The sequence below is a fragment of the Benincasa hispida genome, chromosome 11 (assembly GCF_027475165.1).
Source record: "Benincasa hispida cultivar pf3 chromosome 11, pf3_genome.v1.1, whole genome shotgun sequence".
Classification (NCBI taxonomy): domain Eukaryota; kingdom Viridiplantae; phylum Streptophyta; class Magnoliopsida; order Cucurbitales; family Cucurbitaceae; genus Benincasa; species Benincasa hispida.
The window spans coordinates 3,335,312-3,339,914 of NC_143488.1; the positions used below are offsets into that span (position 1 = coordinate 3,335,312).

A 4,603-nucleotide genomic window follows, 5' to 3' on the forward strand; every position below is an offset into this window, starting at 1 on the left:
GTTGGTTAAAGTACCCATTTAGTAAGCAGGAGGTCTTGAGTTTAACTCTCTATGAAAGCAATTTCAATATTCCTCAACTCTCAAACTTATTCCATTTGATTTGATATGTTATATAGCAAGTGAATATACAACATGTTTTTTTTTTTTTTGAATATTTACGACATGGTTTCAGGTCATATAAATTAGAGAAATGTATTTTAGTTCCCAGATTTTTAAAAGATCTTTCTTAGTAAAGTCATTTTTAGTCCTTAAACGTTAAAATAAGCTACTCATTTGGTTCTCTATACATTAACATTAACTTATGTTCCTTACGTAGAAGTATATATGGTTCATTTAATTTCCTTGTCGATAAAAGAAAAGTTACATTTTTGGTCCTTTGAATTTAGTTTAGGTCGCATTTTACAACATTCTCACCCTTCTATCGAGTTTTATGTCAATAATGCTAATGTAAATTTTGTTTGTTTTATTTTATGTATTTGTTTATATATCTTTCCCTCTACTTTTCCTTCTCGTTCTTATCCTTCATCACATCAATGCTTGTCATCAAGTGTGGCCAACGGCATCTTTTTTTAATTTGTTCCCTTTGTCTTGTTCATTTCATCCCATTGTTTCTTTTTTTATTATTAAAAAAAAAACTTAATTGTCGATAGAATTCTCGAAATCGAGAGGTCCCACTTGATTTCCACATATGAACATTTCATGATTATTAAAAAAAAATCATCAGTATTAATTGTGTTTTGTTAATATTTTAGCTATATTTTGTCAACTTTCCCATGATATAATAATAATCACACATTGCAATGTTGATGAAAATGTTGGCATGAGAGGAAATTTAAGAAAGTAAAAAAATTGAGAATTAAAGAACCTACTGTTAACAACCTCGGGGATGTAGCTCAGATGGTAGAGCGCTCGCTTAGCATGCGAGAGGTACGGGGATCGATACCCCGCATCTCCACATTTTTTATTTGGTTTTTTAAATATATATTTTCATGTGCGAAATTGGCTAGCCTTTTTTGGGCCGCAATATTTCTCAGGCTAACAGGGCCCAGGCCTTCTTATGGGCCCGCTTAATATACCATCCTTCAACTTCATTTTTTCTTTAAACGAAAATTGTTTTTCTTTTTCTTTTTCTTCTTCTTCTTCTTCTTCTTCTTCTTCTTCCCTTTTTTTAGGAAATTTAAAATTATTTTTAAACTATGGGATTATGTTATCAAAGTAATAAAATTTTAAAGAAATAATAGTTCACCCACTCGGTATATTTAAGCTTCATCGGCACATTGATTGGAGTTGCTAGAGGGAATTCAACCTTTTTATTGAATCATTTATTTTTTATTGACTAAACGTGGTTGCTCTAAATATTCAACTTTTATTTTTATTTTACCATTACACTCTTTTACTTGTTGGATTCGAAACATCTCCCATGCATTGTTTTATATATATTATATTTTTTAAAAGTGGATTTCCTTCGTTAAGGAAAAAACCATACATTTAAAGAATTCAAAATTTTAATCCAGATATTTAAAATGAAAAATCCAATAAAAATTTAGATCGATATATTATTTACTTTTTTTCATTCTTTTTTAATTATTAAAAAGTGTATAAAATAATATATAGTTCTTTTACATAAGAAACATATTCAACCTAGTCTCAGCTCTTGTACTGTCTCAACTCTTTTAGTTCTCAAAAAATATGGTAGTTGGCGCTTATGCATAGATAGTCGTGCGGTCAATAAAATAACAATCAAATATAGATTTTCAAACCCAAAAATTTCTTACCTATTGACCAATTAGTTAGTGCAAAGATATTTTCCAAGGTGGATCTACATAGTAGATACCACAAAATAAGAATTAGACCAGGGGATAAGTGGAAAACAGCATTCAAAACTAACCAAGAACTATTTGAGTGGCTTGTTGTCCTTTGAACTGTCAAATGCACCTAGCACTTTTATGAGACTTGTGAACCAAATATTTTTACCTTGCATCAATAAATTTGTGGTCATTTACTTTGATGACATCCTAATTTACAGCAAGACTGTCAATGACCACCTTACACACTTTCGGGAAGTATTCTCCATCGTTGAATCTAATGCTCTATACATCAATCCTAAGAAATGTGTCATTCTTATGCAGCAACATCAAATTTCTTGACTTTATTATTAGACAAGAAGGTGTCCAAGAAGATCCTTAAAAAATTGCAACAATCAAAGTATGGCCAATACCTACATCGATCAAAGAGGTGCAATCTTTCCTTGGTTTAGTATCATTTTACTGCAAATTTATTAAAAAAAATTAGCTCCATAGCTGCCCCTTTTACTCATTGCCTAAAGAAAGGTAAGTTTACATGGTTTAAAGAGACTACGGATAGTTTTAATGCTTTAAAAGACACATTAGCTAACCCACCAGTTTTAGCTCTCCCATATTTTAGTAAAGCATTTGAAGTAGTTGTAGATGCAAGTTCTATGGGCATATGGGTTGTCCTCATACAAAAATCTCATCCTTTAGAGTTTTTTTAGTGAAAAGTTAAGCGAGACTAGACAAAAGTTGTCCACCTATGAATAAGAACTTTATCCATCAATGGGACATAATCTTATAGGCAAGAAATTTGTTTTAATAGCTGATCATTATTCCTTAAAATTCCTTCATGCTCAGAAAAACATAAACCGAATGCATGCTAGATGGATTTCTTTTATACAAAAGTTTGATTTTATCATCAAGCATACATCTGGAATCACTAACAAAGTGACTGATGCCTTGAGTAGAAAGCCACATCTCCTTACCATGCTTCAAAGTAAAATTATTGCCTTTGACCATCTACCAACTTGTTATGAGAATGACTCTGATTTCCATGATATTTGGCATAAATGTTTCTCTAACTCTCCTCCTAAGGATTACCATCTTTTGGATGGTTTTTTATTTTGTGGTAATAGGTTATGCATCCCACAAGGATCTCTACGCGAAACTACCATCATGGAAGCCCATTCGGGCGGCCTAGCAGCTCATTTAGGTTGTGACAAGACTTATGAAACCTATGCCACACGATTTTTCTGGCCCCAGCTTCGCAAAGATGTCAACAATTTAGTGAAAATGTGCTTTACTTGCTAAATCTCCAAAGATCACACTCAAAACATTGGTTTGTATACTCATTTTCCAATCCCTACTAACATTTGGGAGGACTTATCAATGGATTTTATATTAGGGTTGCCAAGGACACAAAGGGGGGTTTGACTCTATATTTGTCGTTGTAGATAGGTTTAGCAAAATGGCTCATTTCGTACCTTGTAAGAAAACACATGATGCTTTGAACATTGCTAATATTTTCTTTCGAGATATTACTAGGCTTCATGGAATTCCAAAGACAATTGTGTTTAATAGAGATATCAAATTTATGAGTTTTTTTGGAAAAGTTTGTGGAAACATTTTAGCACTAACCTCAAATTTAGCTCTTCAAGCCACCCACAGATGGATGGTCAAGCAGAAGTTACAAATTGAATATTGGGTAATATGCTTCGATTTCTGGAGATCAACCAAAACAATGGAATACTAACCTTGCACAAGCGGAGTTTGCTTACAACAACATGCATAATAGATCAACAGGGAAGTTTTCATTTGAGATTGTATATACTAGACCCCCTCATTTGACTTTTGATCTTACAACTCTTCCTTCTAACGTAGATATTAGCGAAGAAACTGAACAACTTGCTAAATGTATTCAAAAACTACACTCAAAAGTAATTCACCACCTAAAGAAAGCAACCTCCACATATAAAGCTCAAGCGGATAGTCATAAAAAACAAGCTGGGAGATCTTCTAATGATATATCTTCGAAATGACCACTTGCCAAAAGGAGCATACAACAAACTTAATGACAAAAAGCTTAGACCATTTGCTATCCTTAAGAAATACAGTGATAATGCTTACAATATAGACCTCTCATCTTCATTCAACATAAGCAATACTTTCAATGTTGCAGACATCTTCCCTGGATGAGTTCAAGCTTTCAACTTAAACCTCGAGGATGAGTTTAATTCTAAGGGGACCAAGTTGATGTAGGGATATTAAGAGTATTTTGGGCATTTCTTGTAAAAGGGGTATTTTGGATATTTCTTGTAAAATGATAGATTGTATTCTCTTTTTAAATTCAGTTTTAATTTTAGAACATTTGTGACAAAACCCTTCTCCTTTGGGTCTATTTAAAAGAGGTTAGGTTAGTTAATTAATTAGATGTGTACAAGCCCTTTCCCTTTAGGCCTATTTAAAGGGTAACTTATCACTCATTTTAGTCAATGAATAAAAACTTCAGCTCCAAGATTCTTCCAAGATTTCTCCAAGACTCTTTAGTTTTCACCATTGTTCTTGATAGATGTGAACGATCCAATGGCTCTAATTGTTCTAGAGAGATGTGAAAGATCTAAGGGTCAAATTGGTCTTGACAAAGTGTAAGATCCAATGGCCCAAAGATGTCTTCTAAGAAACTTCTTGAATAATAAGGATTCTTCTTGATATTATCCAACAATCTCCCATTTGGAGATTTGATTGAGAATCAATCACATTTCCACATCATTCTTTCTACCTTGCCATCTTCATCTTGCTTATGTTTCTGCTAG

General features: G+C 32.7%; 1 non-coding gene across 1 annotated transcript; it reads left to right on the forward strand.

Moving 5' to 3' along the window:
- The first annotated feature begins 882 nt into the window (after positions 1–882).
- Positions 883–955, forward strand: TRNAA-AGC (transfer RNA alanine (anticodon AGC)). Its single transcript has one exon. It is a non-coding gene; the product is annotated as a tRNA-Ala (tRNA).
- Positions 956–4,603: the final 3,648 nt, after the last annotated feature.